Source organism: Orbicella franksi, chromosome 8 (genome assembly GCF_964199315.1).
Source record: "Orbicella franksi chromosome 8, jaOrbFran1.1, whole genome shotgun sequence".
Lineage (NCBI taxonomy): Eukaryota > Metazoa > Cnidaria > Anthozoa > Scleractinia > Merulinidae > Orbicella > Orbicella franksi.
The window spans coordinates 14,181,903-14,204,621 of record NC_138152.1 but is presented as its reverse complement, the minus strand read 5'-3'; the positions used below and the strand labels follow the sequence as shown (position 1 = coordinate 14,204,621).

Here is a 22,719-nt window from a genome sequence, read left to right as displayed (position 1 = left end):
AATGCGGTAAAATGTAAATAAACATTTTCAAAAATTCTTTTGAAATGTCACATAGGGCGAATTACATTCAACCAAAAACTCCAGAAATTTGGAAACGAGGGTAAATGATAGATAAAACTCAGGGAAAGTTTCAGCCTAAAGATCGGAAGATTGTCGACCTTCCGAAATGCGAAGCGTTTACACAAAAAGTTTCAAAATTCCGGAGAAAAGTTACAATGGAGCGGAATTCCCGGTAAGCAATTTTCGAAATTTTCGTTATACTTCGGAAGTTGTGCTCTAAATGGAAATTCCAGAAAATGCTACTCTATTCACCGTGAAGATTCCCCGAAATTCGAAGCGCAATGTTTTGTTGAATTGGAAGAGTCCCCAGAACGTGTACTGATGACCAAGTTACACTCTTTTTGTTTGTAAGAATCTTTGTTCTAAGAATATCGAGGCTGAAATTAGCAATACTTTATGAATATATGTTAAGAACATACCCATGTGTTAGATTTTGGTAAAGAACGCTTGTTTGTCGTGAGGGTAAATAAAATACAATAAAACAACAATGTTTTTAAACCAACTTTATTTTAACATTGAATATTAAATATGGTAAATTTGTTTCTTTTTTAACAAACTAGCTAAGAAAATGATAGCAACAGTAACACGACCTAGACACCGGCATAGTCCTATTTGATGGAATACGTGTCATATACTCTATGATCTACGAATGTACACGTGAATGTTTTCAGCCTGGAGTCGGCAGAAAATATGAAGCATGGGAGTGAAAAATATACATACTTGTCAAAAAAAAAAACAAATAAACGATTAAAAAAAATACTGATAAATTAAAAATATACGAGTATGTTAATCAGTTAGAAAGTTGAACGCAATTAATAACTTTATCTAGAAAATAATGAAGTTGTTTAGCAACGACGTACAACAACTTGAAACAACACATATCAATAAGACTCCTGTTTTGATCTACTCGAAACGCCACGGTCTCACTATTGGTTGATACTGGATATACTAAGAATAGGAGTTACAGCTGCTTCGATGAAGACTTCAATAAAAACTTGTTTGCAAAACACGGTTATTGATCATTATAATATAGATAGGGCCCTGCGCGCGCTCTGGTGGGTCAAAAACCCATGTTTTATCAGATTGTAAAACATAGAAAAAGCCTCTTTTATTGTTTTTCGCCTATATCATAAAGCAAATAAAGAAGCATAAGCCGTGTATTACACTGAAATAAAACACTCCGGACATTTAAGAACACTCGCGAAATGTAGAAAACACTCGCCTGCGGCTCGTGTTTTCTACATTTCCCTCGTGTTCTCAAATGCCCGTCGTGTTTTATCACAGTGTAATACGCGGCTTAGGCTTCTTTATTTGTTAAATACTTTCGTTTAACACACAGAATATAATGCAATGTCCTGGAGCGCAGTAATACTCATTACCAGGTATTAAGAAACTAATGACGCTTTTCAATATTAGATCTCAACAAATATACATTTAATTTTTTACTACCACGGACGAACCACGCACTCTTGCATTCGTTCCAAATACACATTGCAACCGGGAAACGTTTTCCCGGCAAAAAGTGTCCTCTGAAAAATGATTTTCCCTTCGTTTCTTCTCCATGATGGTTAATTAGTAAGGTGATATGCAAAACAACTTCTTTTCTTTATTCAGAATGTAGTCTACAATTGAAATATAGTTAAATTTCATTGCTCCAGGCAATTTGGTCGGCAAAGGACATAAAGTTAGAAATACAAGGAATATTAAATGTAGAAATAGCATCAACTCGGAAAAAAAAATCGGAGTTCCGATCCAGACGGGATTTTAACCCACAACCCTCTGTGATCTAGCCGGATGCTCCAACCACTGAGCCACTGGAGACATAAGAACATAAAGCCTCATAAAAGCCGTTTCAAGGGCAGCTGATGATATTTTTCGAAGAGCATTAAATTTTATGTTAATGTTCCCCATTGAAAAAAAAAGCCTCTTATGCAGTCATTCTTTTGTCTCGTCAGACAATCCTCCCCAACGAACGTCAGTTAAAAAAAGCAGCTATTCATCAATTATAGCGTGCTTCCAAATGTTGGAAGTCTGCGGTAACTCTGCACTTTGCAATTACAAAAAATGATCGCCAGACACCAAAATACTAAGATGGGTTTTCAACGCTGACTATCAAAATAGTACGTTGCACGGTGGTCATATTAATCGCCCCAAGAGAGACTGTTTGGCTAATGATTAGCTTTTCATTACACAATTGCCTCGTGCTGATTTGTTATTTAGCAATTTTCCCGCGAACCCCATGCAGTTGATAATTAAAAAAACGCACGCAGTGAAAACACACTATAAAAAAACCCGCTCTCTAAAGCTGCCTAAGAGCCTACATTGAAAGCGGTCCTTCTCGCTTTAGCGAAACAGACGTCCCAAAATACAGATTTCATATTCCTTGCAAACAGGTTCGAGAGGCACTTCACTAGTCTTCGCCGCGGAACTTGGCGGCCCTGATCCACGTTTCGGATGGATCATTTTCAATATTCTACCAGCTTTTTGGCTTTGATGGTATCATTCAGCGCCATAGCAACTTCAAAAGGTAGCATTGAATGTATATATTTTTTTTTACATAAAGCTTATTCTTTCACCCAGTTCAGAACTTTCATAAAACCTTTGAGAGGCTTCGTAATCATCAATTTACCGGTTGAAATCAATCCAGGTTCACCTAACGTCATTGACGCACGCGCTCAAAGTATCAGCCGAGGAGTTCACAATGGCGTCGCCTTTGCCAAATTCAAGGCCCACAAGTTCTCGTACCTAAACATCGCAAGTCTTGGTACTGATTATGTCCTCAATGGAAAAGAATGTGGCGTTGCATGTGTTAACATACCATCATGTTTCTCCTTTAACCTGGCTGCATTTTATGACATCAACGAAAGAATCTTATGTGAACTACTCCCATCGGACAAGGACAACAACTCGGACAAGTTCATCAGCAGCCAATCTTTCCATCACTTCAGTATTGGGGTAAGTATTTCGCTATGACAAACTATTCAAATGCATTCTGATAACAGATTTTTTTTCCTTTGTAAACTAATATCTTAGAATAATAAGAATCACCGGATAAATGACTTGAGATAAATGACTTGAGAGACCTAATTTTGTTCAACAGACATTTACAAGAAAACACAAGCGCGAATACGACACTGATTAGGTTTGACCTATAGCTCGTAAAACAAAGCTAACAGCCAGGTTAACTCAGTGTATGACGTTTTATGAAACAAAACACATCCACACAAAACGATCTCTTTACTTAATTTTTTTTTCGAGCGAAAACTGCGCCCTCATTTTTTTCTACAGAAATATTAGGGCAGAAAAAATATATAAAGGATATGACAAGGGGGCCCAAAGGAAATAAATTTTAATTCCGAGTAGTAAAATCAATATTTTACGAACGAGCGCAGCCTGTTAAAAGGGATTAAAAATAAATATAACAGAATACTTGACTTGAGAGGTATAATATCGTTCAGCCTACAATTAGGGATAGAGACAGCGACAAACTAAAGACTCCAATCGAACTTAGTTGGTTAGACCTTGAAGCTCGTAAAACAAAGCTACAGCTAACAAGAAGCCGTTAACTTCCTGTCTCATTTATTTTTCATGAAGCATAAAATATCCACACAGGAAGATCTTGTCATTTCAAATTTTCCGCAAATAAACTGCCCACTCATTTTCTCTACAAAAATTGCCTGATATATGAGTACCGCGACGATATGAAATTCTATTTTTTTTTTCAGCAGCAAAAGCAATACCTTACGAACAAGCGCGGCGGTAAAAAATTAAATATAACGAAATACTTGGTTGTTTTCCATTTCCTTGAACTTTTTCTCCATGAACTTGTGATGAAGAAAAGTAGAAACCTGTAAATGAAACAGAAATTTCCATCGGCAAAGTTTCCAACAGGAAAACAGGATCCTTCTCTTAAGAAGCCTATTTTTGTTCCACCGACAATTACGAGTAAACACAAGTAAACACTCAAGTTCCCAGTCGAACAGAGTAAGTTAGATCTTGAAGCTTGCACAACAAAACCTAACAAACAGTTAAATCCCTCTCTAATTTATTTTCCATGAAGCAAAAGGTCGGAAGATTTCGTCTACTCTTTTATTCCGGCAAAAAATCAATTTAGGGCCGATTAAGGAAGCAGATTTACGGATGTTAATTTGGCTAAATTAAGAAAAAAGCTATTTATGGCTATCTTGGAGTCATGAGTTACATAAGGCGATTTTGACATTTTTAGTTATCTTTATATAAGGTTATTTGCCCACATGCTGACATTGATCCAATGTTTGTGTATTCTATAGAAAAAGCAACCCAAAAATACAACACTTTTTGTACTCCAAAAAAATGTTAATGCAAAACGTGTTTAATCCGGTTCCACCACTGTCACTGATAATTCGTTTTCTTTTGAACTTTTATTGGTCAGTCTAACTGCTTTCCTTATTCAAATTCGAGAAAACCTTCAATGATCCTTCTCGGCACTGGCAGAAAAAGGGAACGTTCCTGTACTTGTACTCGGCTCAACTTTCGATATCGTCGTAATTTAATCCACTCTCATTTTTTGAGAACACAGAATCATCACCCGACCAGAAGGTTCCTGTCCTCCAGTTAAGCAATAGACCACTATAAAGTTTCTATGGTTTAAAGGCTAATAAACCACGCGGGATGTTGGAAGAACACGAGAAGAATTCGTAAATCACAAGCCGCAGGCGAGTGATTTACGAATTCTTCGAGTGTTCTTCCAACATCCCAAGCGGTTTATCAGCCTATAAACCATAAAAACTTGTGGTCTATTGTTTTCATATAATAATTCAGAAGACACGCGAAATTTCCATGAGTTTACTGGCACAATAAACTATAGCTGATTGACCAATCAGAGCGCGCGCATTCATTTAATTATTATATAAATCCTGATAAAACGGCCGAAATGTGTTGTCGTCGGTTTTCTCGGAAATAGCCGAATAGTTACTTAACGAATTTATACATATATATATTTTTGTCCAGTTATTAGCACAATTCCATTGGTGGAATATTATTGTCCTCAAGATTCTGTAAGAGAAGTTTTTAAGTGCAGAATTAGTTAAACAATTTCTTGTCTAAATGAAGTTGGGATATGGTTTTGCCGAAATGTTTTCCACCATCGATCAAAGTGAATTCACTCCCAGCGGAAGAGCTTTCAGTCAATTTCTTTTTCTTTTTCCTGCCTTTGAAACTTCTTTGTCGTTAGCGAAATAAAACGCAGAGTCTTCATTAACCATGCTGGTGTTTATTGGGCCTGCCTTAGCTTTGAGCTTAGCTTGCCTTCAGTTACTAAATTTCTGTTCATTTCTTAGCTTTAGCTTAACTTAACTTACCTTAGCTTTGCTTAGCTTTCCTTCGATTACTAAATATCAATTTATTTCTTAGTCTCCATGTGTGAGTGGACCATGTCAGAACGGTGGATCTTGCGTGTCAATTTATGAGAAGAACAGCTATCTGTGCCTTTGTGTGAAAGGATACACAGGAAGTACTTGTGAAACAGGTAAGACGACGATAACCCTTGAACAATGATCGGGTAAATGTAATTTTAAAATCAAAAATGTTGCTTGACTACACCAGAACTTAGTTTCTTTCTTTCTTTTAACCCTTTATAATTTACGTTTTGAGCATCTCAAGTTATCTGGGTTTAGATAACTATACCCTAGGCTTAAGGGGGGGAAAAATTTCCATAAATGGTTATATTTATAGCAATAGCGATTACATAGGCCTTGAGGTATTTAAGACGGCAGGTGGCAATAAGTTTCCCAGTGAACAAGCAATTGTCTGTGGAACAAACATTTCAAGGAGCAGATGCGTTGCTTGCCCTTGACTCGATTATGATAATGGTGGACATCTGAAATCTTTTCTCAATAGCAAACATAAACTCCAGCAGTTTTCAAGTACTTTCAAGCATAATGGTAATGATCTTTTTTGCCTACATTGTGTTCAGCAAGAATGGCCTGTGTCCAAATTGTTGCGGTTATTTAAGGCGGACAGTTCGTAGGCGGATAGTAGACATTAGTAGAATTCTACTTGAAAACTAATACCAATCCTGCAATCTGATTGGGTGAGCCATTGCACACTATCAGCCATTAGTGTTCAGTGGCTTGGTGTGGGCGATAAAATTTCAACGTTTTCTCGTTTTTCCGAAGTTTTGAGAGAACATTTACAAACAAAAGGATAATTAAATTCCAGAGAAGACTGAAAAAGGACATTCACGGTTTCTGGAATTAAAAAAAAAAAATGGAATTTTTTGAACGAAACTGATAAGCGCGCACACAACTGAAAATTTCAAATTGACAACTCAGTCTGCGGGAATTCTCTAAAGCGAGAAGTTTAATATTCAGACCAGAAATATTTGAAGTCGCTTTTTGAAGCACATTACAGTTAGGATTCTACTAAAACAATTAGATTATTCGCTCTCGATTTCTATGAGGTAGGTAATGGTTGATTCGGCCTTCGGCCTCATTAACTATCTCCTCAGAGAAATCTCAAGCACGAAATTTAATTGTTAAATAGAGCTTGCTCACCTTGAAATTAATTGAGGGCAACCTGAAAATAAAGAGATGATAATAAACCGTAAAGAAACAAGGATGGTTAAGGATGCAAAAGAATAACACACAGTACAAATGACGATCTGGAATAGTTTAGGCTGATTTTTTTTAAAATGCGCAAGCTGTGGCGTAGTTCCAATTTGAATTTTAAACATTACTGTAGATTGAAAGTGCCATCGCGGCTGGGTACAAATAGAGTTGAGTCGTTAATTTTGCTTGGGCTCCGTCAAATATAACCTCATTTGTTGTAATTTTTCTCCTTTCAAACTTCTCTTCTAAAACAGATATCGATGACTGTGCAAGTCATCCCTGTAAGAACAACGGGACCTGCACAGACCGAGTGAACGGATTCGACTGCAGCTGCGCTCCAGGATTTAATGAAACGCGATGTGAAAAAGGTAACTGTTAGTTACATGAAAAATATGACCAAATCCAATATTTTGTAAATCATTTTAGGCGATCATAATATGACTAAAATACAGACAATCAAAGAACGAATGGAAACGATATAACCAATTAGCATCTCTTTGCACTGTGAATTTGGTAATAGTCAGTCATTGGATTATGCTAAAAGAAATATAGATATGTGATTGTTTTCTCATGAGAATGCGTATTGTTTTCATTTCGAAATAAGTAACTATAGTACATAATAAGATGAAACTTAGTGTTCAGTTTGAATAATATCGGACAGCAACGCTAACAATCCATCATATAAATAAAATTATTTCAAACTGTCATTAGCTCATTAGAAGACGTTTTTGAGTTTTTTGAACAAGAATGGCTGTTCTGTTGCCAAAGTATTGTTGTTATTTCAGGAGGCCAGTTCGCGACGATAAATTATTATTGCTGTAAAATGAAAATTCGTTTGCGATACTTTAGCTATTGCAATTTTCCTTTTTTTCAACTTTCTTCGAAAACAGATATCGATGACTGCGCAAGTCATCCCTGTAAGAACAACGGGACCTGCACAGACAGAATGAACGGATTCAACTGCAGCCGCGCACCAGGCTTTAATGGAACACAATGTGAAACAAGTAAGTACAGTTGAACCTCCCGTAAGGGACCACCCAGAATGTCAAGTCTAGGTGGTCGCTTACGAGAGCTTAGAACATATTAAGTCAAAATTTACCTAATTAGCATATGGTAGCTGCAGACTCTTAACCCATGTTTTAAGTGTCTTATTCTTGTGCTTTCGATTAAAAAATATCCGGTACTTCCCGCAGCATTTCTCGATACTACCCAGGACTGCCATAATGTTACAACACCTTATTATCAATTTTCGCTCTATTATATGTCAAATCGTCGCTTAGGGGAGGTTGAAAAGAAAAGAAAATTTCAAACGTTTACTCTAAAAGTGGTCGCGGTCGCTTACGAGAGGTAGTCGCTTGTAAGAGGTTCCAAATATAGTGATTTGATTGGGAAACTTTTGGTATTTTGGAAAACAGGTCGCTGACGAGAGAAGGTCGCTTACGGGAGGGGGTCGCAACTAGAGGTTCGACTGTATTAGTATTTCGACTTAATAGGACTGCAATGCGTTCAGTTTCAGCATTAACAGCCAATTCTATTTGACCTCTTAACGTAACACGTTCCAGAAAAAAAAAAAAAGGGCTGAATATATATAGTCAGAAAAACAACACAAAGCGTTAAAAAAGATCAGAGAAATTTGACATTTCAGAATGCGTTCGCGGTATACAAACTTGAAGTTGCTCCTGTTTATATTCCAGGCTCCGTCAAATATAACATCATCTGTTGTCTTTTTTTTTTTTTTTTTTTTCCTTTCAATTTTCTCTTCTAAAACAGGTATCGATGACTGTGTATGTCATCCCTGTAAAAACAACGGGACCTGCACAGACCGAGTGAACGGATTCAACTGCAGCTGCGCACCAGGCTTTAATGGAACACAATGCGAAACAAGTAAGTGTTAGTATTTCGAGTTTTAATAGGACTGCAATGCGTTCAGTTTATTAACAGCCAATCCTTTTTGACCTCTTGAAATAACACGTTCTAGAAAAAAAGGGTCTGACTAGATTTAGTCAGAAAAAGAACACAAAACATTAAGAGTGCCTGCCTGTAAAAATCAGACAAATTCTTAATTTCGCGGCAAGGGTCGAAAATTCGATTTCGCTCATATTCCTATGGTAAATAGGCTAGGACATGTCAAAAACTACTGGATAGCTTTTCTGGCAAAATATCCGTTTATATCAAAGAAATATACAAATTAACAAATTCCGTTAAAATCGCCATTTGACGCACAAGTTTATTAAGCAAGTTTGAGAGCCTCGCATGCAAAACCACATCATTCTTCCGTCTTTAAAACACTCAAATATTTTTCTGCAATGTTTAAATGTGTACTGGGTTGATTTTAGGGAATGTTGCGGTTTTTGTTGGCTGCAAAATAATTAAATTTCGAAAACATGTATCAAACCGTGATCAAACGTAATAATTTGGTGTAGTGCAAAGCAAGCAACTATCTACAAATTACTTATCCGTTTTTGACTAAGATGCAGTGGTGATCATATGTGTCGAAAGAGGGTCATAGATTTATGGTATTCGACCATTAAATAAGTTGACAGTTGGCGATGTACATCGGACGTTGTGTAAACAAAAGCAAACTTCTGCTTTATGTGCGACGAATGGTGACAGAAACACGTCAAATCGGCTTTTGGACCTGCCTTTTACAGCAAATAAGGTTGAAACATTTCGAAATTATTAGCTCTGTGTCTATTTCAACTTAATATAGCTCAAGACGTGGCGCGTGCTAAAATATATGTCTAACCCGTAAATTGAAATTTGACGATGGATGGTCAAATATCTGCATTTTTAACGTACTTTGAAAAGCTCTCCCGTCGCTCACAATCATTTGCCCAAAGAAATTTTTACAGGAATCTGTAGACCATCCTTCTGCTATTCAACCACCAGAAGCTTAATGCATTTGAAGGTTTCGCACATGGTGAAAATCAATTATTTTTACGAAGTACTTTTAAGTGAATGAAATACATGTTTTCGAAATTTAATTATTTTGCAGCCAACAAAAACCGCAACATTCCCTAAAATCAACCCAGTACACATTTAAACATTGCAGAAAAATATTTGAGTGTTTTAAAGACGGAAGAATGATGTGGTTTTGCATGCGAGGCTCTCAAACTTGTTTAATAAACTTGTGCGTTAACGGAATTTGTTAATTTGTATATTTCTTTGAAATAAACCGATATTTTGACAAAAAAAAAAAACTATCCAGTAGTTTTTCTAATGCCCTAACCTATCTACCGTAGAAATATGAGCGAAATCGAATTTTCGACCCTTGCCGAGTTATTTTCCATATTTATGGACAGGGACTCTTAAAAGAAAAAAAAGAAAAATTTGGCAATTGAGAATTAGTTGACGGTGTACAAACTCATTGTTGTTCCTGTTTATATTCCGCGGGCTCCATCAAATACAACATCATCTGTTGTATGTTTTGTTTCTTTCAATCTTCTCTTCTAAAACAGATATCGATGACTGTGCAAGTCATCCCTGTAAAAACAACGGGACCTGCGCAGACCGAGTGAACGGATTCAACTGCAGCTGCGCACCAGGATTTAATTATAGGACACAATGTGAAACAGGTAACCGTCGCATAAAGGATCACCAACGTTTCGAAATACGTGATTAAATATATAACAGGGTCACAAGGCTGATAAACGATCGACACCCATTCAAACTGCGTATTCACTAATTGACAGCCATAGGAAAGTGGCAAGCAACGAGTTGATTTGTCACAGTGCATTCAACCAGCAGATAAACCAAACCAAAAATTAACCAAAAAATTATTTAACTAACTAACCAAGAATTATTTGACTAGATAGCTGGAGACTTGAATCTCTTTCCTTTCCCAGCAGAAATGTCCTTCTTCCGAGCTTATTTTCTATAATTCAATGTCAAAACAAAAGCAAAAAACAAAAAAAGCCAGCCAGAAGACACACGCTACACACGATTAGAGGTGGTACCTCGGTCATATGTTCACATCCAATGAGAGAAGAGAGGAGGATAGAGGAACAATTGGCTGGATGTGTATAGCTCCAGACCGAATTTGTTCCTTCAGTAGAGAGAAGGAATGAAAGGAAGAAGGTCTTGTTCTAGAAAACAGTTGTTTCAAGGAGCGGATCCCTGGCATGCCCCTGAGTGGATTATGATAAAGCTACACATCCCAGAGACGTTTCCACTCCCCTGCATAACAAAATTAAGTCTGAACATTTTGAAGTACTTTCCGACACCAGTGGTAATTGTAAACATATCAGGTTTTGAGCATGCGCAGTAGGACGAGACAGAATATACACGTGTGCTTGTACTCGTTAGCTGGGATAAAAAGTTATCTTTCTGATCTTTGCCATAACATTACATGGTGTCAGAAGTGGGATCGTGAAGTAACCAAACATACCATTTAGCTCGATACACTGGAGAAGGTGGAAGAGTGAAGTAATTTCCGAACGACACGTGTACGATCGATTCAAGAAAACAACATGGCCGCCAGCGCCTCATTCATTGACAAGGGTCCAACCATGGACTGGAGCACGGATGAAAACCTATACTCACGCTTCAAAATGTGGAAACAACGCTGTGAACTGCTCTTTACGGGCCCGATGGCCAAAATTGACGAAGAAATTCAATGTAAGCACCTGCTTTACTGGGCCGGTGAGCACGGCTTGGAGCTGTTCAACAGCTGGGGCCTCTCGGCAGACGAACAAAAGAAACTGGAAAACTACTGGAAGAAATTCGAAAACTACGTGAAACCTCACTCAAACGAGCTGATCGCCGCCTGGGAGCTACACAATCTTCGACAAGGTACACTATCGTTAGAAGAATTTATTGCAAAGCTTAGAATCCTTGTCAAAGAAGCCAACTATCCATCGGAACATCATGATCGATTCTTGAGAGACTTCCTTGTACTCGGCATGAATTCAGACCATGTCAGAAAGGAGTGTTTCAAAGAAGGAAATGCTCTGACATTTAGTAAAGCTAGAGAAATGGCAAAAGCAGACGAATCAGCAGACAAGCAGCTTCAGCTAATGAACCCAGTAGTGTCAGCAGTACACCCTGTTAGCTCAACCAGGAGAAACCAATTCCAAAGCGACCAGCTGAACCCAGTAGCCGGTGGATCAAGGCAAAACCCAAAAGGCAACAAGTCAGGAAAAACGCAGCTCTGCAGGAATTGTGGTTGGGGTCCTCACTCTCGTGAACAGTGCCCAGCAAGAAATGCAACGTGTCATTACTGCCAAAAGGTGGGACACCTTGCCAAGGTATGCTTTTCAAAACTTAAAAAGAAGGATGTGCATGAGATTGAAGCTACTAGTAATAACAATGCCATACCTGAGTCAGAGCCTACCCAATCATTAGATGATTATGTGTTCCTGGGCCCAATTGAAGCAACACCCCTGGCCATGAGTGTAAACGTTGTATCCTGTAGAGAAAAGGCTCTGCTAGAAGTCTCCTTGGCACTGAAGCCAGAAGGAAAACAAATGAATGCACTCTGTAAGATAGACTCAGGTGCTGAAACAAACATTATACCCAAGTCCCTATACAAGCAACTAAGCCCTGAGACACTAAGCTTACAACAACCTACAGTGAAGTTAACTGCTTATGGTGGAGCCGAGATCCCAAATCTTGGATCTTGCCAAATATATGTGAAGGGTCCTAACAATTCCAACCCCAGAGTTATCCAAGCAGAAGTTGTTGACGTTGATGGCCCTGCCATAATTGGTAACATGTCTGCACAAGATCTGAACCTCCTAAAGCTCAACTGGCCAGTCACAGCCAGCACAAATGCAACCACCCAGAATGTTGTACAAAGTGAAAAGCCCATGCCCAATGCAAATACTGTCAAACTATTTGACATCAGAGGCAAACAACACCCCTTCCCACTGACAAAGGACTATTTGTTGGAAGAATATCAGGATGTCTTTACAGGAATTGGCTGCTTTCCAGGACCCCCGTACCACATCGAAACTAACCCTGACATTCCCCCAGTACAGCATGCTCCAAGACAGGTTCCAGTACAACTACAGAAAGCCTACATAGAAGAGCTAGACCAGTTAAAAGAATCTGGAATTCTGGTTGAGGTCCAAGATGAATATACCCCTTGGGTTAACTCTGCTGTGGTCACCATAAAATCCAACGGGTCGATCCGTCTGTGCTTGGACCCTCGGAATCTCAATAAAGCAATCAAGCGCAACCCCTACTATGTGAGAACTATAGATGATGTGATACCGAAAGTCAGCGGCTCCACCCACTTCAGTATCCTTGATGCACGCAGTGGATTTTGGCAAGTTAGTCTTGACGAGGAAAGCAGTAGGCTGTGCACCTTTAACACCCCATGGGGAAAGCATAGATGGACAAGACTTCCATTTGGCCTTACATGCAGTGGAGATGTGTTTCAAGAAAAAATGGATATGGTCTTTGGCAGACTTGAAGGGCTCAGCGGTATTGCAGATGACACATTTGTCTATGGCACGGGCGAAGCACAACATGATCAGCACATACTAACTGTCCTTGACACACCAAGAGAGAACAATGTGAGATTTAACCCGGACAAATTCCAGTTTAAAGTGAAGGAAGCATCCTTCTTCGGGCTAACATGGACCCCCGACGGGATCCGCCCTGGCGAAACCAAAATCAAAGCAATCCGTGATGTGCCATCCCCGAAGAACCTCACAGAGCTGCAGTGCTTTTTGGGCATGATTAACTACCTGAACAGGTTCTCACCCATTCTAGCCCAAGTGTCAGAACCTGTGCGACAGCTGATGAAAAAATATGTACCATTCGTGTGGCAACCAGAACACCAAAGGGCATTCCAGAACCTCAAACAAGCAATCACTGAAGTACCAGTCCTAGCCTATTACGACCCAGAAAAGGAGAACCTAATCCAGTCTAATGCAAGCCTTAAAGGCATTGGATGTGTGTTGATGCAAGAGGGCAAACCAGTGTGCTATGCCCGTCGATCACTAACTGAAACTGAGTCTCGATACAGCAACATAGAGCGAGAGTTACTCGCTGCCTGTTGGTCGCTTGAAAAGCTTAACCATTACGTATTTGGTAAGAAGGTGGTCATCGAAACTGACCACAAGCCGCTCGAAAGCATCTGGAAGAAGAGCATATCGAGCGCACCACCACGCCTTCAGAGGCTCCTACTTAAAATGGCCAAATACAACGTGGAGATCAGATACATTCAAGGAAAAAGCAACGTGATAGCAGACGCCCTTTCCAGGATTAGCCACATGGAGCCCCCTGCAGAAGACAACGAAGTCCCCGTGGTGGAACTGGACACAATCTCTCGAACACTGCCAGCCAGCCCTGCCAAACTAGATGAAGTACGAGAGTACACTGATCAAGACGTTGTACTCAGTCACTTAAAAGATGTCGTGCATCATGGATGGCCAGAATATCCAAATGAGTGCCCACAAGACCTGAAAGAGTTCTGGAACTTCAGAGAGGACCTGAGTGTTGAAAATGGCCTCATTCTCAAGGGACCCAAACTCGTAATTCTCAGTAAGCTACGCCCACAGATGTTACAAATCATACACCAAGGACATATGGGAACAGAGAAGTGTCTCCTGAGAGCAAGGGACAGCCTGTTTTGGCCAGGCATATCAAGGGACATCAAACAGATGACAGAGAACTGTCCGACATGCGCACAGTTTTCCAAACAGCAACCAAAAGAAACATTGCATCCACACAATGTACCCAGTTATCCATGGCAGAGGCTTGGATGCGATCTGTTCGACTATGGAGGTGCTCAATACTTACTAGTCGCAGACTATTACAGCAAATACCCCATCGTTAGAAAGTTGAGCTCAACGACATCTGCTGCAATAATCAACCACCTCAAATGAATCTTTGCAGAACATGGTATACCAGAATCCCTGGTATCTGACAATGGCCCTCAATACAGCAGCAAGGAATTTGCAGCGTTCTGTGACCAATGGGGTATCAATCACATTACTAGCTCACCAGTGTATCCAAAGAGCAATGGATTCATAGAAAGGATGGTACAAACCGTAAAGAACCTTCTAAGGAAGTCCGAGGCTGCAGGACAGGACCCGTATCTTGCGCTCTTGTCATACCGGGCCACGCCTGTCGATAGCAACTTACCATCACCAGCCAAGTTACTGAACAATAGAGAATATCGCACACAACTACCCAGCAGTGGACGACTCCAACGGTCACAAGCAAAAGAATGCCACCAAGATCAGCTGCAGCACCGCCAAGATGTTCAGAAACAGCAGCATGATGGCAAGTCCACACGTGAGCTACAAAAGCTAGTACCAGGCCAACCAGTATCGGTGTTTCAACCAAAAACCAAGACCTGGACTCCGGCAACACTGAAAGAGCAAATGAACCAGCCAAGATCCTACATTGTAGAGACAAACAGTGGTTCTGAACTAAGGCGCAACAGAATGCAGTTAAAACCGTCAGACCAAGTAGCACCAAGCCTTGAAGGTCAACTGCTCTCTAGCCAGGACAATCCACCACAGCCCAGTGCACCTACATTTACATCTCACCAAGTCCCGTCACCAGGATTACCCCAGACACCCCAGAAACCAGCTACAGTTGGTGAGGGAAGTGCCGACCAACATCTGACAACCAGAAGTGGTCGTGTTGTAAAGAAGCCATTAAGGCTGGACCTTTAAACTTTGTTAATCAGAACAACTCGGCTTAGCCGTCTGAGAATTTTGTTGCGTTGGATTCAATTTGAACAATACTTGCGTTATTTAGGTTCCAATTTAGAGACCAAGTTTGTTTCTTTCACCCGGCAAAGTTTTTAGAGTGGAGATGTAAACATATCAGGTTTTGAGCATGCGCAGTAGGACGAGACAGAATATACACGTGTGCTTGTAGTCGTTAGCTGGGATAAAAAGTTATCTTTCTGATCTTTGCCATAACATTACAGTAATCATCTCCTCCCCATACTAACTATATTGCTATACGAGCGGCTGATCTGACTCCCATTTATTTTGTCTATTTCAGGATCTATACCGGTTGCGATAGACTACTTGCGGCAAATAGTGAAAAAAGTAAACTTCCATATCGGCATCAATTCTAAATAAAGGACACCGTAGCTTTGCTAAAATGACAATTTGAAATTACTTATATTATTAAAAAAGAAAAAACTTTTCCTTACATTTCCTTGCTTTTCCGCGATGTCAGAAAATCGCCTTTTGCTGTCGACATGTATGCTTTTGGATAGTAGCCATTAGGTCATTGCACACAAGTTTTATAAGTCCTTGTTTTAACTCCTTTTTATTCCAGGTTTGTTTTACCATTCGGCTGTAATAGGTGGAAATGTATCTTACCAAAGTCGCCTTTCTCAGTTCCTGATTCCTGCTGTTGGATTGAACCCTCTGTGGGAGCTCTGTTACCGCGCCTCCACTCACGGCTGGGCTGTCAGTAGCTTTCACAACAGGTGCGATGGCAAAAATCACACGGTTACCATCATCAAAAATGGACAGTATGTGTTTGGAGGATACACTGACATTCCCTGGGGTATGATGATTTCGCTGTTTCGAATAATCTAAAATCAATTTTTTTTGCATTCATTTGCAATTGAAAGGCCACGGGCAAGAACGTCCCCTAGAGTTTTTGGCCATTTTGAAAGTGCTCAAAAATAGCTGAGTTTTGGCATGTGGGCTTCGTTTTACCTGAGAAACATTGCGCTGAACTTTTTTTCGCTGGGGTGCTCTACGTTCTCGAGAAATAACGTATGCAAAAAAACTCAGTTTTCCAAGCGGCATCTTTTGGAGATCTTTTGTTGAACGAAAAACAAAAGAAACCTTCTTATTATTTTGTTGAACAGCAAACAGGCAGACTGTTTATAGTGTATTCCACTGAATCTTAGCTGTCTTTAAGTCAAAGGAAAATAGTATATAGAGCGGAAATCTGGGAAGAGATTGTTTACATCGGTTATTGTGACGTGAACACAACACGTGAATCGATCGAGAGTCAAACGAAATACCATCGAACAAAAGAAGTGATGTGCCGCATTAGAGCTCTGACAACTAATATCTTAAGCATTGTTCTAAAGTACCTTGTATGCCTGCCTGGTGGTTGAGAGGCATCATAAGGCCTTGATAAGCCCGTAAGTCATCAGCACGTTTTAAAGAATTAAAATGTGTTCTGAAACTTCGATGGCAGCCGATATACCGTAATCGTGTTATCGGCGTTCGAAGTCAGATCGAGCCAGGCAGAAAAGTCCAAGAGCAGTTCTTGCCCAAGAAAAATATCCTCTCGTGAGTTGTGCCCATTTGCCAAGCGTTGCTAGCGTCAAAATTTGGAAAGCGAGAACTGGTTTTAGACTTATAAGATTTGTCTTGTATCCACCGCCATGTTTTCCCGCGCACGAGGTGTAAAGACCCTTCCCGACATGCATTGCGATCACGTTCTGCGGACTTTTCTCGAACTGGTAACTAGATTGTTTCGGCTTTTTTTCATTTAAACATAATAATGGCCAACAAGTAGCGATCGATTGTAACATAGATCTGTGATCCAGGTTGCGTTGATTTTATTTCATATCGGCATGATTTGTAGTGTTTTGAACTTTTGCCGAAAGCACGTAAGATTGAATACCGGAGTATGCGTCAGTTTAATGATGAAGCTTTTTTGTCTGAGCTAAATGAGGTCCCGTGGGAGACTGCTTACGTATTTGACGACGTAGACGACCTGTGGGACCACTGGGCGAAGCTCTATAACGAGGTGCTTGATAAGCACGCGCCACTGAGGAAAACGCGTGTAAGAGGAGATCAATTACCATGGATCAAACCAGAGGTTCAACACGAAATCTCTCGCCGGAATCGTCTATTCAGGCTTCACGCCAGGAATCCTACAGAAGACTCTTGGGAAGCCTACAGAAAACAAAGAAACAGGGTCACTTTGTTAAAAAGAAATGGCGTGAAAGCTTTTCGTATGGACACTTCGAATAATTCTAAACACCACGGTGAATTTTGGAGTAAAATAAAACCCCTCTTACCCAACAAAGGAAAGAAGCAGTCAAAAATCATCTTGATGGAAGTGGATGGTGTAGTCACCGATTCTTCGGCTGTCACTGAAATCTTTAACGAATATTTTCGTGATGTGGCGGTGAATGAAGGGACTGACAGAACTATTGAAGACTTTGCTGACCACCCGAGTGTTAAGCTTATTACTGAGAAGGGCGATACACAATCATTTAGCTTCTCGACTGTGAACGAGAATTATCTGAAAAACATCTTGGACAGACTCAACCCAAGGAAGGCTGTCGGCTGTGATTCTATGTCCCAGAGACTTTTGTGCATATCTGCTCCAGCCATAGCGCAACCGCTTACCAGACTAATCAATAACTTCATTACTAACAGATCGTGGCCAACAGTCTGGAAGAGCAGCAATATCTCTCCAGTTTTTAAGAAGAATGATGAGACAAAGAAGTTCTGCTATCGCCCTGTGTCTATTTTGACGGCCCTGTCGCAGATATATGAGCGTGTTGTAGCGGACCAAGTTTACACCGCATTTGTACCAAGGCTCTCACCGAACCTCTCTGGATATCTTAGTGGACACTCCTGTTGTACTGCTTTGCTGAAGATGGTGGAAGATTGGCGATTGAGTCTTGACGAGAGGGAGGCGGTTGCCACTGTTGCAGTAGATCTGAGTAAGGCTTTTGACTCTGTGTGCCATACCCTTTTCCTCGCGAAGCTGAAGGCGTACCGTTTTACTGAACAAGCTTTGGACCTTGATGTCATGTTATTTAACAGGACGGAGGCAAAGAGTCAAACTTGATGGGCATGTCTATTCTGACTGGAGAATTGTGAGAACCGGAGTCACGCAGGGGTCACTCCTAGGCCCTCTTCTGCTTAACATCTACATTGATGACTTGAATTATGAAATCACCAATACGTCCTTGCAGCTCTATGCGGACGACACCACAGAGTATGCATCTGATGCTTCTCCTTTAGTCCTGGAATATGTTATTAACAGTGATTTCAGTATATTATCATCGTGGTTCAGACAGAATTACTTGGAGATAAACAGTGCCAAAACTCAGGCAATGGCCATCGGTCCAAAGCTTTATCATTATGATTTTCTTGTAGATGATAAGTCTGGACACTACAGAGACACTAGAGATTCTCGGTATTACATTAGATCGTAAGCTTAATTTTATGCATCATGTAAAGGAACAAGTGAAAAAAGCATGCGCTAAAGCAACTGCTTTGCGAAGAATACGCAAATTCAAACCAATAGATGTTATGGGCCGTCTATATAAAGCGTTTATTTTACCACATCTAGAGTATTGTGGACCCTTATTGCTTGGTGTGGGTAACACTCAGGCTAATAAACTAGAGGACACGAACTATTATATTCTTAGATCGATTTTAGGCTTTGGTAGGCAAACCCCTTATGAGTTCCTTTTGAAGACTGTAGGCATTAGCTCGTTAGAACAGCGCAGGAAATTTCAGGCCTTAGTCCTTGTGTATAAATGCATACATAATCAAGCTCCAAGCTATATTCAAGATCTCTTTAATTTTAAAGTAAGCTCATATAACCTAAGGGGGAGTTGTCTAGATGCAATTTAGAATGGCGGCATAAGTCTTTTTCCTTTATAGCCGCCAGGATTTGGAACTCAATACCTCCATCTGTGAGGGACGCTAACGATCTTTTAACTTTTAAACGATTACTAGGTAATTATTTTAGGTTTAAATAACTCATTTCTTATTATATTTGTACATAACTATTTTTAGGCATCTATTGTATATTACATATTTACATAGATTATTTAATCCTATTTCTTCTTTTTCTTCTTTATACAATTTTGAGTTCACGCACACGTTTTAATGAACGCTTGTGCTCCTAGGTGTCGCGTGGTTAAATAAAGTATTGTAAGTATTGTATTGGACATGCAGATGTATGGAGACCCGTGCGTTGCGCAGAAGGGTTAATTTGTTAATCTGTTTGCCCTATTTATAGAGCGTTTTCACGTGAAGTCATCAAATTCTTAAATCCAAAACTAAAGAGCCACAAAAGTTGTTATCCTCATCAGGCATAAGAGGTACCAGCGCATTTTGAATTTTGAAGTTATGGCGGTGCATGATATAAAGCTACGATCGCGTTTGTCGAAAAATATGTATTTCTCTCGTGATTTTTAGCCATTTAAGGCGTTGCTGTATTTGGAAAAGTGCTTATGTAATGTTTATTTGTTCAGTGCAGATAATCATTGTCCCAGATAACCAAAGTAAGTTCCAGATGTTAACACTATTTTCCGGCCGCCTTATTGGTGTACCACAGAACACCAACATGGCGGCTCCATACTAGGCTCTGTAAATTTACGCGGAACATTTCGACGAATGTCTCAACTTTGGGACAACGCACACACCTTAAACTTGGAGAACTGTCTTCTTTATTTATCTTCAGTAATATCACAATTTCTTGACCTTACCTACTGAATGGTTTTTGATATTATTTTTTATTGCGTGACAATAAAAACGCTCTATATGCCCTCTTCTTTGACTGTTTAGTAGTGACATCTACGTTAATTGCTGTATTTGATTTGACTATCCTAGTTCGCCAAGGTAGTTTCGATGTTTATCAGCTGACTGAATATGGCGTAAGGGTCCTGGTTTTTATTATTATTATTTCACTGTTTTCTAAGTGAAATGAACATCCTTGCCGTCACGCGTTAACGTGAAATCAACATTTTTACCTATTTTGACCTGAAATCGACATTTTGAGCTTATACGTTGCGGGAAATTAACATTTTTCTGTTTTCTAAGTGAAATGAACATCCTTGCCGTCACGCGTTAACGTGAAATCAGCATTTTTACCTATTTAGACCTGAAATCAACATTTTTGAGCTTATACGTTGCGTGAAATTAACATTTTGCTCTTTTTAAGTGAAATCAACATCCTTGCCGTCACGCGTTAACGTGAAATCAATATTTTTACCTATTTAGAACTGAAATCAACATTTTTGAGCTTATACGTTGGTGAAATTAACATTTTGCTGTTTTCTACGTGAAATCATCATCCTTTCCGTCACGGGTTAACGTGAAATCAACATTTAAACCCTTTTTGACCTAAAATCAACATTTTTGAGCTTATACGTAGCGTGAAATTGACATTTTGCTGCTTTCTAAGAGAAATCAACATCCTTGCCGTCGCGCGTTAACATGAGTCAACATTTTAACCACTTTCGACCTGAAATCAACAAAGCTGAGCTTATATACGTTGCGTGAAATTGACAATTTGCTGGTTCTACGTGAAATCAAAGTCCTTGCGGTCGCGGCGGGCCGATCCTTTGTTATAATAAACCGAGGCGAGACTTCGACTTATAACAAAGGCTTGGCTTGGCTTTCATAACAGAGGATCGGCTTTGTTTATCATAAGAAAGACCCGGCTTCGTTTATTTGAAGGACTCGGCGGAAAAAGGGCGTTAGGTGTTTTAATCAAAAGTGAACTTTGAAAAAACGCTCCAAATTTCGCATGCAGTTTTCCTCTGGTATGTTAAGCAATGTCCCGTAGTTTTTGCGCTAAAGTTTGCTTCCTTTTTGAGATATTGCGTATACAATAAACCACTCGGTTTTTCCAACCTGTGTGCCTTATTTGCATACGTTATTTCTCGAGAACGAAGAGCAACCCAGCGAAAAAAACCTCAGAGCAATGTTTCTCAGGTGAAACGAAGCCCATATGCCAAAATTCAGCTAGTTTTAAGCACTTTCAAAATGGCCGAAAAATCCAGGGACGTTCTTACCCGCGGCCTTTCATATCCTCCCTCATCATAGGCCTGCAATGCGTGCAGAGAGCTTTATTATCTAGCTCTCTGCACGCATTGCAGGCCTATGATGAGGGAGTATAATATTATGTTTTCAAAGGACCATCGACTAACTTGTAGATTATTGAGGTATCCTGTTTTAATTAAGTTAGTAACATGAGCTTTCAGTACGTTTAAGGAGGTTCAAAAGAGTTTCTCCGGTTTGCTGGGATTTTAAATCTCTGCTACTCCTATTCCAATATGCCAAGCAAAGCCCGGATTAATAAGGAGAACTCAAGGTACTGACTTGGCATGCAAGGTACTGATTGTAGCTTTCTCCACAGAACGTCGTAACATTTTCAACTTCTAGTTGTAAGGTTTCGAGTTGTTAATCCTTTCTTCGGCCATCAATATTTCTGCTGAAGTGTTCTTGTTTTTCAGACACTGATAATAGATATGGTTCCACTTCCAATGCGTGCATATTTTCACTCCGCGACAGGCGGGACTCGAACCCATGAGCACTGCACTGCACTGCAGCGTTATCGCAGAGGTCATGGGTTTGAACCCCGTTCAGGCCTGAATTTTTTTTTAGGCTTTAATTTCACAACTGCTTAAGTTTTGTGTATAACCACGATTTTTAATCATGTCTTCATATCTTTCTCCGCATTTTGAATATATAATATTTTATATATTTACTTGTATGTTATTATTGTTTTTACTTTTCTTCCCTTCACTTCAGATCCAAAAAGTGTTAATGGTAGTTATGGTTACACTTCCAATGCGTTCATATTTTCACTCCGCAATAAAGAAAGTCTGGCTCCATTTAAGAGCATGGTGACGAACCCATCACGTGCAATTGTCATGTACTCAGGTTATGGTCCAACATTTCATGGTGACATCTACATTGCTGACAATGCAAGCAATAACACTAATTCATACACATACTTTGGCGACACTTACTCTCTTCCAGTGGAGTACGAGACCGACTCACAATCCTGGCTGGGACTTATTACTTCTCACCTGATGAGGTGGAGGTGTTTTATCTTGGTTGACTTACCCTAACATCCCTTTATTCACGCTTTGAACTCATGTATAAAATAACAGAAATAAGCAAAATGATTAAAACGAATTAGGTAAGTTGCTTTTTTATGTTTTGAGCTGTTTTGGAACCAATACAAATAAGTCTTGACCATTTTATTTCAATTTTAACCTCACTACTGAGCTAGACCTAACTTGTTGTCATTATTTATTTGGTCTTTTATTCGTTTGCATGAGTATTTTTGATGGTACTATGAGATTTATTCTTAACTTCCCATTTTTGTTGTTGTGGTTCGCTGTTGTTGTTAGGAAAAGATCTCA

At 39.7% G+C, this 22,719-nt stretch overlaps 1 long non-coding RNA gene and 1 pseudogene across 2 annotated transcripts in view; one reads left to right on the top strand and one right to left on the bottom strand.

The window, feature by feature from the left end:
* LOC145494874 (uncharacterized) overlaps positions 1–22,719 on the bottom strand; it is a 246,763-nt gene that overhangs the window by 200,782 nt on the left and 23,262 nt on the right. The gene's annotated exons all lie outside the window — the stretch shown is intronic.
* LOC145495686 (uncharacterized) lies at positions 167–22,412 on the top strand (annotated as a pseudogene).